This window comes from Budorcas taxicolor, chromosome X (genome assembly GCF_023091745.1).
Source record: "Budorcas taxicolor isolate Tak-1 chromosome X, Takin1.1, whole genome shotgun sequence".
NCBI lineage: Eukaryota > Metazoa > Chordata > Mammalia > Artiodactyla > Bovidae > Budorcas > Budorcas taxicolor.
This window is the reverse complement of record NC_068935.1, coordinates 30220000-30234323: the sequence shown is the minus strand read 5'-3', so window position 1 is coordinate 30234323 and position 14324 is coordinate 30220000.

Here is a 14324-nt window from a genome sequence, read left to right as displayed (position 1 = left end):
CACCAGCAGGCCAATACCAGTTCTAACCCCAGGATCTGGCCCCACTCACCAACTGGCCAACACAAGTATCGTGACATCCTGGACCCCACATCCAGCTGTGTCAGGACCTAACCCCACCTACCAGTAGTCTGACACCAGATCTGGAACTCCTGGACCCTGGAGCCAGAGACCACAGGACCAGGCTTTGTCCACCTGGCACTAGCCCCAGGATTCATGTTAACCTACTAATGGGTGGGCACCAATCCCAGGATCTCTTGGACCCAGATCCACTAGCAGAAGGACTCTATCCCAAGGAACACTGAAGCCCAGAAACCTGCCTTGTCAATACCCAGTCAACACACCAGAGGGGCGGCACCAGTTAATCAAGTGGGTATAGAGGAAACATATCTCAACAAAATAAAGGCCGTATCTGGTGAGCTCACATCTAACATCATACTTAACAGGGAAAATCTGAATGCATTTCCTCTAAGATCAGGAACAAGAATGCCCATACTCATCACTTTCATTCAACATAAAACTGGAAGTCCTAGCCATACTAATCAGACCCAAAAAAGGAATAAAAGAAATTCAAATAGGAAAGGAAAAAGTAACTGTAGACAGTAGGATTCTATACATAAATCCTAAACACACCACCAAAAAAATGATTAGAGCTCATCAGTGAATTCAGCATAAAGTTGTAGGATACACAATTAATATACAGAAATCTTTTGTATTTCTATATACTAACAACAAACTATCAGAGAGAGAAATTAAGGAAGCAGTCTTACTTAAAATTGCATTAACAAGAATAAAGTAACTAGGAGTAAACCTACCATAGAGTTGGACGTGATTTAAGTGACTTAGCACTCAAGCACGCAAGGAGGTAAGAGCTCTGCTTGGAAAATTATAACACTGATGAAAGAAATCGAAGATGACACAGACATATGGAAAGATACACAGTGTTCATGGTTTGGAAGAATTAATATTGTTAAAATGACCACATTACCCAAGGCAATCTACAGATTCAATACAACCCCTATTAAAATGCCAATAGCATTTTTTGCAGGACTAGAGTAATATTAAAAGTTGTATGGAGACATAAAAGACCCCAAACTGTCAAAACAATCTTGAGAAAGCAGAACAGAGCTGGAGGAATTATACTCTCTAACTTCAGACTATGCTACAAAGCTAAAGTAACTGAAACAGTAAGGCACAGGAAGAAAAACAGACACACAGATCAATGGAGCAGAAGTGAGAGTCCAGAAATAAACCTACACACTTATGGTCAATTCATCTGCGACAAAGCATTCAAGAATACACAATGCAGAAAAGACAGTCTCTTCAATAAGTGGTGCTGGGAAAAATGAACAGCTACATACAAAATATAATAATGAAATTAGAACATTTTCTCACACCATGTACAAAAATAAATTCAAAATGGATTAAAGACCTAAATATAAGACCAAAGACCATAAAGCAGCTAGAAGAAAACATACATATAACACTCTTTAAATAAATTATAGCCATAGTTTTTTGGATGTCTCTTAAGGCAAAGGAAATAAAAGCAAAGTAAATAAATAGGACCTAATTCAATTTTAAAGCTTTTGCAAGGGAAACCACTGACAAAATGAAAAGACAACCTATGGTGCAGGATAAAATATTTGCAAACAATATGACAGATAAGGGTTTAATATTGAAAATATATGAACAGCTCATACAACTCAAAAAACAACAATTCTATTAAAAATGGCCACAAGACCTGAATATACATTTTTCCAAAGAAGGCATACAGATAGCCAATAAGCATATGAAAAGATGCTAAACATCATTAATCACCATAGAAATGCAAATCAAAACCACAGTGAGATATTACCTCACATCCGTTAGAATGGCTAACATCAAAAAGACCACAAACAACAAATGTTGGTGAGGATTTAGAAAAAGAAAAAAAGAAGACTTGTACACTGTAAGTGGGAATGTAAATTTGTGCAGCCACTGAAGAATACAATATGGAGGTTCCACAAAAAACTAAAAACTGCCATATGATCTAGCAATTCCAATCTTGGGTATATACTCAAAGAAAATTAAAATAGCAATTCAAAAAGATACATAAACCCCAATATTCACAGTACCATTAGGTTACTTCCATATCTTGGCTGTTAAATAAGTGTTCATCAACAGATGAATGGATAAAGAAGATATATGATTTGTGTGTATATGCACAATGGAGTACTACTCACCCATAAAAAAGATAAAATATTGCCCTGTGCAGCAACATGAGTGGATCTGAAGGGTATTATGCTTTGTGTAACAAATCATACAGAGAAAGACAAACACTGTATTACATGTGGACTCTTTAAAAATAAAAATGAATACTAAAGAAAATATCTTATGACATGAAAATTATATACAATTTAAATTTCAGGTTCATAAATAAAATTATTGGACCACAACTGTGGTCAAGCATTTATATGCTGTTTACAGTTCCTTCTCTGCTACAGTAGCAGGGCTAGGAGAGACTATATAGTCCAGAAACTCTAAAAATATTTGCTATCTGGACCTTAACATAGGTTTGCCAAACTCTGTCTAGATCTCTTTCTCAGTGTCAAAATCATCACCCAGATCATGTGATAGAATTGCACAGTTTCCAGATCCCGCCCTAAATGTTCTGAATATGTGATAGAGCCTAATAATATCCATTTTTCTAAATAGCCTTAAGAACTCCAGTTTCATCCAGTCCCAGGCTTTAGACATCACGTAAATTCTAATGACACTTAAGTCTATCTCTAGTCCAGAATTCTCTCATAACTTCGAGACTCAAAAATCCCAGACTTTTTCACATTACACATAGATGACTAATTGACATCTTTGACCTAGCATATCTAAAGCTCATATGCTCTGCCAATCTTTTCCACCTCCAATCTTCCCCACTTCAGTTAATGGCACTAGCAGTCACTTAGGCAAACACCTCAGGAATCTTTCTTGATTACTCTTTTCTTGATCCTGTGTTCCATCAATCAGAAATCCTATTGCCTTTGCCTCCAACATATAAGGAATCCAATCACTTCCACTTATGTTCACCCACCACCACCCTAGTCTAAGACATTGTCAAGGCTCACCTAGATTACTGCAATTGCCCCCTAACTGTTCTGCCTGCTTCCACTTGTTAAAGTTTAATATTCAGTAAGATAAACTTGTGATTCAAACAAACATGTGTCAAAGATTTGAGCCAATGCATTAATTAATGCAGGAACCAGTAAGATCTTAAATCTGATCCAAAGACCATTTGAGAAGCTAATTATTTCTAGTAATGTTAGGATATTATTCATGGATTAGGTATAAAACTAATTACTATCTGATAAAGCCATAACTGTAAACTTTGGATTTTTTTTTTTACAGTGGGAATTAAATTATTTGCCTCTGTAGTAGGCAACAACCTACAAGTTATACTCTTGTTTCAAAAGGTTATACAATAGTCTAGACAATAGAAAGGCAAGTCCAGCACTGTAATGCAAAAAGTCTCAGTAACTTATTTTACCAAGTTCCAAGTTTTTTATAAACTTTTCTGACACACACTTATCCTTCTCTGTATAGATTATTATTCCACACAACAGCCCAAATAATCATTTTAAAGTATAAACAGGATCATAAAACTAAAATACAAACTCCTTAGTACAGCCAAGAGATGGCTATGTGACTAAGCCCAGCCTAGCTTTCTGACCTCAAGTCCTACCACTCTTACCGTGCACTAGGTTTTGGTTTCTCTGGCCACAGTTTCATTCCCTGGAATACATGAGACTTATTCTTACCACAGGGCCTTTGCAGTTACTCTTCATCATACCTGAAACTATCTCTGCCCAAATCTTCTGTTGGTTGTCTCCTAATCACACAGGACTCACCTTAACTATCACCTCAGAAGACCTAAAATACCTACCTACCTACCTCACCCTATTAGTCCTTCATTCACCCTACTTCCCTCATAGCAATCATCCCTTTAGTTTTGTTTGTTTGCCTATACTTTTGTCTATGTCTCACCCCATCATTAAAAAGTAAATGGCATGGAAGGATCAGACTCCATCCTGGTAATAGATATGTCCCCAACAACCAGCACAGCAATTGACACATAGGTGCTCCATAAACGTTTTAATTCACTGATCTGGAATGCATTCCAAGTTCTGCCCCTGTATCTGTCACTAACTGGCAACTCTGGATTTGGGCAAGTCCTTCCCTCTCCCTTGAACCCCAGTGTTACCATCTAGAAGATGACGGTGTGGAACTAAATTATCTGCAAGGTACATACCAGCTTTATAATGCTACCAAAGATTTTGCAAACTGATATATTGCAGCCACTTTACAAAAGCAGCCGAGAAGAGAGCAGCAGGCATCATCACCACCACCATCACTGATATACACAATAAGGATTTATTCAGACCCACTCTCAGCTAGACTCTCTGCTAAAAGTTGAAAGATAGCAAATGATTAAAAAAGAAAACCATATTCTTCCCACATAGAGATGGTAATCTAATTGAATTAGGGAAATATTCCATATATATGCAAAGCAAAGTAACAATACAAAGTACTATGTGTGTGTGTGCTCAGTCGTATCCAACTGTTTGGGACCCCGTGGACTGTACCTTGCCAGGATCCTCCGTCCCTGGAATTTTCCAGACAAGAATACTGGAGTGGGTAGCTATTCCGTTCTCCAGAAGATCTTCCCAACTCAGGGATCAAACCCGCATCTCTTACGTCTCCTGCATTGGCAGGCAGATTCTTTACCATTAGCACCACCTAGGAAACCCCCACAAAGTACTATGGGTGCATGGTGCCAAGTCACTTCAGTCCTGTCCAACTCAGTGCCACCCTATGGACTACAGCCCATCAGGCTCCTCTGTCCAGGGGATTCTCCAGGCAAGAATACTGGAGTGGTTTGCCATACCTTCCTCCAGGGGATCTCCCCAACCCAGGGATCGAACCCACATCTCTCACATCTCCTTCATTGGCAGGTGGGTTGTTTACCACCAGCACCACCTGGGAAGCCCACAAAGTATTATGCAATTGCCAAATAAGTTGTAATCATAATAATTTTGATAGCTAAAATGTATTGAGAGCTTACTATGTACCAGGTATTAGTCTTAAAAATATATATTTATTAAGTTTTATAAACATTATAGCAAACTTACATGACTATCATTTTTAAACCCCTAGGAAATAGATATTAGTTATACTATATCTAGTCATAGATAGCAAGTGTTTCTAGAATGTATAAGATCTCACCAAGGACTGAGTAACAGGAATTCTCAGAAAACAAAACAAAAGAGAAGCTGAGCTGAGAATGGTACTTAGACCACTGAAGTGGAAGAGAGAAATCATCCCAAGAAGGAACAACTTGAGGTAACATATTGAAGGGGAAATGCATTTAATGGTTTCAGGGCATGAGGAGCTGAGTGTTTTCACTAGAGTAGAATTGTCTGGTAAAACAACTGAGACACAAGTTTGAAAAGAAAGGTGCAATGTGAATTGTGGACGCCATGCTAAGAAGTGCAGCCTTGTTTCTGGAGACACTGAGGATTCACTGGCATTTTTTGAGAGTAGAGTTTCACTTTCAAAATAACCACCTCAGAAGACTAATGGGGCCATTAGTAGGCTAGCCCTGAAGTCCAGGTGTGAAGTGATAAAAGGTCTGTGTTAGGATGGTTACAATAGGAGAGGAAATTGGGGCTGTAAAGGAAATTAGAAGAAAAATTAACAACTGTAACTGCTGACTGACATGACATTAGGTGACAAGACAGAGATGACAAAAATAACCCCAGTTGTTTTTTTTTCTAGTGAGGAGGAACAAGTGTTTTTAACTGAAATAATGGTTTACTTACAATGTTGTATTAATTTCTGCTGTACAGCAAAGTGCCTCAGTTATACATACATGTGTGTGTGTATAGTTGTTGTTTCGTTGCCAAGTCATGTACGACCCTTTGCAACTCCATGGACTGTAGTCCATCAGGCTCCTCTGTCCATGGGATTTCCCAGGCAAGAATATTGGAGTGGGTTGCCATTTCCTTTTCCAGACCCTAGTATTCTAGTTAGGGTGTCTTTGACAGAAATGAAAATGTCTTGAGGAGCGGGAGGTAAAAATGAGAAGTTACAGAAAAACTTTGGACACATTTATATAATGTCTGATGACTCTGAGAAGACACAGTAATGTAAATAAGTGCCAGGTTACTTGACTTCAATTCAACAGAATAAAGAAAATAGTGATTGCATTATCAAGTGCTCAAGAAACATTCAATAATAACTGTTATCAACGTCTAGAAAGGCATAAAGCCCTACTGGAGACAGAGTTCATGTTTCCTGCTTGGCTGAAAATTGTGAAAAGCTATCTGAACCTAATCAGAGCACAGTGAGAGATGAAGACATTCTATTCATACTTGGAATTATGGGATCCTCCCTTTGTCCCTCTTGATACATTCTCCAGTCTTCATCCTGTTCTCTGCCTTCAGAAGGTGGCCTATACGGACCTTAGCAACTGGCTCCCCTCCCTCTGCCTTCTGGATGGACTTGGCCAATATGATCTCCAGTTGGAGATCAAAAGGAGAAGAAAACAAGATCAGGATGTTTGATTCTCTGGCTTCCTCCCTGCAGGGTTGCTCTGGCCTGGCTGTGTCCCTAATCCAAAGGTCACTGCTCCTCTCAAGACTTTACACAAGTTTTCCCTTTCAAGATCCAGTAACTGCTCCCTCCCTCCATTCATTTCATGGGTCTAGGACTGGTAATGTCTTCACTGCCACCATCCTTGAGTTGCTACACAGTCCCCTGCAGCTTCTCCACACCTGCACCTCTATAAATAATCCCTTCATAAATAAATCTTCCATGAATGATGCCAATTTTCTACTTTCTTGCAGTTGGGATCTTACCAATACAGTAAGTATTCCTTAAGTGGCCCCCTTGAAACAGATTTTCACAGTGAGATTCTGAGATTGACTTGGTTATATTGAAGAGTATTGGAACAACCTTCTTGCTGAGGGGAAAAATAGGAGTAGGTTATCTACTGCATACAGTGGCATTGTAATCATTCAAATTATTACCTATCACAGCATGGAATAATGAGGGCAATGTCTTGGGAGATCAAATGGCCATAGCAACTAGTCCACAAAGGCCTGAACAACACTTCCTTCATCAGAGCATTATGACAAACATGGGGAACACCACCAACCTCCAAGAATTCTGTGACAGCTGTCCTCTTCGGGTCATGGATGATGGTAGAGGATGCTATCATGGAAGTGTATGTCCTGTTCTCAGTGGGAATATGGGATCCTAAAGGGCTAATGGCAGGAAGGTGTCATTTAACAATCAATCAGTGACATGGTAGGTACAATTTACACAGTAAAACCCAGGGACAAAGTGGGAATCAAAGTATCGACCTGCAGGGATCTGCAGTGATGGTTAATTGATCACGGAGGTCTTAAAACGGAACACACAAACTGTACCAATGGGCTGCTTCCCATCCAGAGGCAGGGAAAAAAATATTGATCTACTAAACAGAAACTCACTAAAGTGACAATTCATGGCTGCTTGTACAATTCCCAAACTTAAGTCAATTCAAGGTGTAAAGCCCTTGAGGCCACAGGAGTAAACTGTAAATCTTCTCACAGCCTTTTCCAGAAGTACTTGTGGCCATATACTATGGAAAGAGAAATAGTCAGTTCTTTTTGGAGATTATTAGATACAGACTCTAATAAACTTGCACTGATTCCCAGGAACCAAAATGCCAGTGGTTCACCAGTGGTTCACCATCAGAATACGGACTTTCGGAAGGCAGACAGAGTCTTGGCCTGAGTCTAGCAGGTTAGCTGGACTGGGAGCAGCATAGCCAATAAATGGAAGATTCTCCTCTTTTACTCCCTGACCCATGCACTGAGGGCTATTATAGTAGAGTGAGTCAAATGTTGGCTCCTTGGAACTGCCTCTTCCCCAAATGATGATAAACCAAATGACATACTGCATCTCTGGGTAAACCAGAAAGACTAGTGCCACCATCAAAAACTTGAAAGATACCAGAGTGATGATACTTACCACATCCTCACTTCACTTGCCTGCCTGGTTGTTGTAAAAGCTCAAGTGGGTCTTGGTGAAGAAAGAATTGTGATATAGAAAATATCACAAGCTTCATCACCTGGTACTGCCAATCACAACTGCAGTTTTGGATTTGGCATCTTTACTAGGCAAAATCAGAATATCCCTTGGCACTTGATAGACAGCTATTGACCTGGAAAATGCTTTCTTTTCCATCTTGATCAGTAAGGAAGATTATAAGCAGTTGGAATTTACATGGTAGGAACAATAGTATATCTTCACTATCACACCCCAGGGTTGTGTCAATTCTCCTCCTCTCCATCATAATAGAGTCCAGAGGCCCCTTAGCATCATGCTGCTCCATTACATGATAACATATGGCTAATGACTTGACAAGACGGAAGACTCAAGAATCCTATGTGCCTCCTTAAGATATATGTACGCCAGAGGGTAGAAGATAAATTTTGCGAAAGTTCAGGGACTTGCCACACTAGTGATGTTTTTAGAAGGTTTAGTGATTGGTGATATGTCTGGATATCCTTTCTAAAGCAAGGGACAAGTAGCAATACCTTATGTTAATACTTCCCTCTCTGAAGAAAGAGGCACAATGCTTGGCAGGACTCTGGATTTCAGAAGCAATTATTTCCCACATCTGGGTGTACTGTTCTGACACATTTGCCAGGTAAATCATAAGACTATACTGCCTGGCTTAAATGTGGCTAATAGGGAGCCCAGAAAGACTGGAAGGAAGTAGGAAGGTGCGGTGAGGTTATTCCCCTGGCTACCTCCCTGCAAGGCTGCCCTGGTCTCATTGTACCTCTAGACAAAGATGACTGGCCCGTCCTATCAGCCTCCTCTGAATGAGTCTCTTGTTCTGGGTGCCTATAGCTTCTCCCTCCTGGTGTCCCTTCAGCTTAGAGATAATAACTGCTCCCTTTGACATGACCATGCTACTGTTTGTGGATCCTTTATACCTACAGCTCTGCCGACAGTCCATTTATAAAGAGTCCCTCTTCAAATTCTTAATCTGAATGTACCTCATGCTTCCTATTAGCACATACTGACAAACCCAGTTGGAAAGTAGGTTTTACAAGTGTGCTAATAGACTATATAATCTAGGTGTCATAGTTCAGTGCTTAAATCACATGTCTGCCATTTACTAATGGGTATGATTTTGGAAGGGCTTCCCTGGTGGCTCAGTGGTAAAGAATCCGCCTGCCAATGTTGGAGACATGGGTTCAATCCCAGGGTCAGGAAGATCCGCTGGAGAAGGAAATGGCAACCCACTCCAGTATTCTTGCCTGGGAAATCCCATGGACAGAGGAGCCTGGCGGGCTATAGTCCATGGGGTCACAAAAGAGTCAGACACAACTGAAGTGATTAAACAACACATGACTTTGGAGAGTATGTTTTATCTGCAGTTTCTTTTGCAGATGAGACTCAGTTTCATCTGCAAAATGGGAATAGTACCTCACAGAGTTGTTATGAGAATTAAATAAGACACTACACGTAAAGGGCTTGCCACGTTGCCCAGTGTGATGTATGTATTCAATAATGTGAGTTATGCTTTTTTTTAAGCTCCTAGCATTCACCAAGGAGGGAAGTACAGTTTGAAAATTCATTAATTAGGGTCCTGTTTACAGTTTTATTGTTAACTCTAATTTCTTGTTTGAAATAGTCTCCTGACTTCATTAAAGTAATTATTGCCTGTCAGTAAATGATGGGTTTAAATTTCTGCACATATGCTAGAATTTCACACATTGTGCACTTCACAGCAGGAACCCAGTCTTAGTCAACACTTTCTTGCTCTGACATCTGCACTCAATGCATAGGGTCTTACTTAAGCACAGACATAATTATCCTTCAAAATAAAAGTATAAACAGCATTGCGGATCTTGGATTTGTTAATGTGCTCCCTTATTGTGAACATTCTAGTTACATTATCTGTGTTAGACTGTCAGCATCACCGCCAGTCAGCAAGTCGTGGTGCAAAATAACAAAGTGGAACTCCAGGAAACTGAAGCAAGGCTGAGGGTGGAAGGGAAAGATGAGGCAGGAGAGCTTGCCAGCCCTGAGAAATCAACCAGGAGCATGAGTCCAGGGCAAAGTTCGGAATCGCAAGTCAAGGGTATAGGTCTTAGATGTCACATAAGCCTTAGAAAGCTCATGCAAGCAGGAGTCACAGAATGTATCTAATATTTAAGAAATTATTGATTCAATACCTACGATGTGCAAGAATTCATAATAGGTAGTAAGTTAGGCTAAGAGATAGGACACAGAAAATAAAGACAAGACAGAGGCCCAAAGTCTGAAGTCTAAGCAAACTTCCTGAACAAAGACATTGCACGAAAAAGCAAGAGTTCAAGTAGCCAGACAAACCACTGGGGCACGCAACATGGAGAGCTGCCCAAGGCTCTAGTAACCAAAGTCAAAACCTCCTTTATCATTGGGGAGCTTCTCCTGTGCTTCCTTCCCAGGGAAAACCCATGCTCAAGCTCACAAATTAACCTTAAGAGTTGCAGAAGACTGGAGGGAAGAAGTAAGTTAAATTGAGAGCAGTAAAGAGGTCCTAGGAAACATACATAAAATGTACACATATAAAAAGTTCGTGTTATAAGTCTTCAGTCCTGCCCAGAAGCCCAACAGTTTTTTGCTTGTCTGGTTTCATTTCCCACATTATATTATTCATAGACTGGAATACTTTAAGTCTGATAAAAATCAGATGACTTTCTCACCACCAATAAAGGGAAGAGAGAAATATATGCAGTGAGTTTATGGGGCTACAAAGGGAAATTCTGGATATTGTGTCTATAAAACTAGGGGTAAGATTCCATTCAAGATAGAGGAAAGCAGCTGTATGCTGTAGGTGAGAGAAAACAGCAAAAAAAAAAAGCCAACAGAAAATGAACAAATGAGGGGAGATGAGCTTTGGGTTATGTTGTAACCACCCAGGAACCACCCAAGCCAACACTCTATCCCAGGAAGACCTGAGTTATGAGAGAGATGAGAAGGTATTAAAAGAGGTGGTGGTCGTGGTTTAGTGCCAAGTTGTGTCTGACTCTTGTGAACCCGTGGACTGTAGGCCACCAGGCTCCTCAGTCCCTGAGGATTCTCCAGGCAAGAATACTGGGGTGAGTTGCCATGCCCTCCTCCAGAGGATCTTCCTGACCCAGAGATCAAACCTGGGTCTAGTTTCTTCAAATTGTAGAGGGTATTTACTGGCTTTTTAAAAAATTCCAATACACAAAACAATGAAAGTGCCCACCCCAAAGTGGGTTCTATTATCTAAATCACAAAAGAATTTTACTTTATCTCAAAGATAGACTTTTCCAAGTACATTTAATTAGCTAATCATGTCCATCTAAATGGTTTGCTAAAAATAAACAATGTGATTGTATTTGTCTATGAACAATATAGCCATGTATCTAGTGTTATACGTGATTTTCAAAATAAACCTGCCCATGAATATACAATTCTATCATATATTCTTGGAGAGCCATGGGTTGATACATAACTTAGGTTGGGTTCCCAAAGAAGCTGACCTTAAGAAATGATACAAGTGGTATATCTGGGGTGGGAAGTGATCCCAGGAAGCACTTGTAGGAAAATAGGGAAGCATTTCAGGGAGAAAAGAAAGCCAATATAGAATGAATACTGAACAGGTTACCACTGTGAGTAACTGGGGCTCAATCCTACTAGGGACTTCAGAAAGATAGCAAGAATACTCCTCAAAGTTATCCCAACAAAGTGAGAAGGAGTTGTGGTATGTATCCACCAACCATTGACATCTGCTTCACTAGCTGGGAGAGATGCATTCACTCCCTAGGATAGGTCACATGGGCACCAGGATCAGAAAAAGCACGCGGACAAGTACTAAGTGCTTTCAGTTCAAAGATGTCACATGGATATATACAGAAATGGTGAGTACCCAAGAGATATGAGTGGGGTCTATCTCTCAGTGTAACTGCAATAGACAGACATAAACCCTTTCCAGCTACCTGAAGGATGTAGGAATAAACTGAATGGCATTTCAAGGCATATTCCAAATGTGTCATTCTTTAATTACATAAAGAAAATATCTAACATTTTCATAATTACTATAATAGAAAAATACACATTGCCAGAGAATGAATGTTTTTGCTCCCTCCACCAAAATTCTTCTGTTGAAACGTAAACCCCAAGCTGGTGGTATTAGTAGGTAGAGCATTAAATCATGCAATATCACGGTAATCCAAGTCTATGCCCCAACCAGTAACGCTGAAGAAACTGAAGCTGAACGGTTTTATGAAGACCTACAAGACCTTTTAGAACTAACACCCTTTAGATGTCCTTTTCAGTATAGGGGACTGGAATGCAAAAGTAGGAAGTCAAGAAACACCTGGAGTAACAGGCAACTTTGGCCCTGGAATATGGAATGAAGCAGGGCAAAGACTAATAGAGTTTTGCCAAGAGAATGCACTGGTCATACCAAACACCCTTTTTCAACAACACAAGAGAAGACTCTACACATAGACATCACCAGATGGTCAACACCGAAATCAGATTGATTATATTCTTTGCAGCCAAAGATGGAGAAGCTCTATACAGTCAGCAAAAACAAGACCAGGAGCTGACTGTGGCTCAGATCATGAACTCCTTATTGCCAAATTCAGACTAAATTGAAGAAAGTAGGGAAAACCACTAGACCATTCAGGTATGACCTAAACAAACCGCTTATGATTATATAGTGGAAGTGAGAAATAGATTTAAGGGACTAGATCTGATAGACAGAGTGCCTGATGAACTATGGATGGAGGTTTGTGACACTGTACAGGACACAGGGATCAAGACCATCCCCATGGAAAAGAAATGCAAAAAAGCAAAATGGCTGTCTGGGGAGGCCTTACAAATAGCTGTGAAAAGATGAGAAGTGAAAAGCAAAGGAGAAAGGAAAGATATAAGCATCTGAATGCAGAGTTCCAAAGAGTAGCAAGGAAAGATAAGAAAGCCTTCCTCAGCGATCAATGCAAAGAAATAGAGGAAAACAACAGAATGGGAAAGGCTAGAGATCGCTTCATGAAAATTAGAGATACCAAGGGAACATTTCATGCAAAGATAGGCTCAACAAAGGACAGAAATGGTATGGACCTAATAGAAGCAGAAGATACTAAGAAGAGGAAGCAAGAATACACAGAAGAACTGTACAAAAAAGATCTTCACGACCCAGATAATCATGACGGTGTGATCACTCAAATAGAGCCAGACATCCTGGAATGTGAAGTCAAGTGGGCCTTAGAAATATGAACAAAGCATCAGTATGAACAAAGCTAGTGGAGGTGATGGAATTCCAGTTGAGCTATTTCAAATCCTGAAAGATGACGCTGTCAAAGTGCTGCACTCAATATGCCAGCAAATTTGGAAAACTCAGCAGTGGCCACAGGACAGGAAAAGGTCAGTTTTCATTCCAATCCCAAAAAGGCAATGCCAAAAAATGCTGAAACTACCGCACAATTAAAGGAAATGGCAACCTACTCCAGTGTTCTTGCCTGGAGAATCCCAGAGACAATGGGCGCCCGTCTATGGGGTCGCACAGAGTCGGACATGACTGAAGTGACTTAGCAGCAGTAGCAGCACACTCTAGTAAAGTAATGCTCAAAATTCTCCAAGCCAGGCTTCAGCAATATGTGAACCGTGAACTTCCAGATGTTCAAGCTGGTTTTAGAAAAGGCAGAGGAACCAGAGATCAAATTGCCAACATCTGCTGGATCATCAAAAAAGCAAGAGTTCCAGAAAAACATCTATTTCTGCTTTATTGACTGTGCAAAAGCCTATGACTGTGTGGATCACAATAAACTGTGGAAAATTCTGAAAGAGATGGGAATCCCAGACCACCTGACCTGCCTCTTGAGAAACCTATATGCAGGTCAGGAAGCAACATTGAGAACTGGACATGGAACAACAGACTGGCTCCAAATAGGAAAAGGAGTGCGTCAAGGCTGTATATTGTCACCCTGCTTATTTAACTTATATGCAGAGACCATCATGAGAAACGCTGGGCTGGATGAAGCATAAGCTGGAATCAAGATTGCTGGGAGAAATATCAATAACCTAAGATATGCAGCTGACACCACCCTTATGGCAGAAAGTGAAGAGGAACTAAAAAGCCTCTTGATGAAAGTGAAAGAGGAGAGTAAAAAAGCTGGCTTAAAGCTCAACATTCAGAAAACTAAGATCATGGCAACTGGTCCCATCACTTCATGGGAAGTAGATGGGGAAACAGTGGAAACAGTATCAGACTT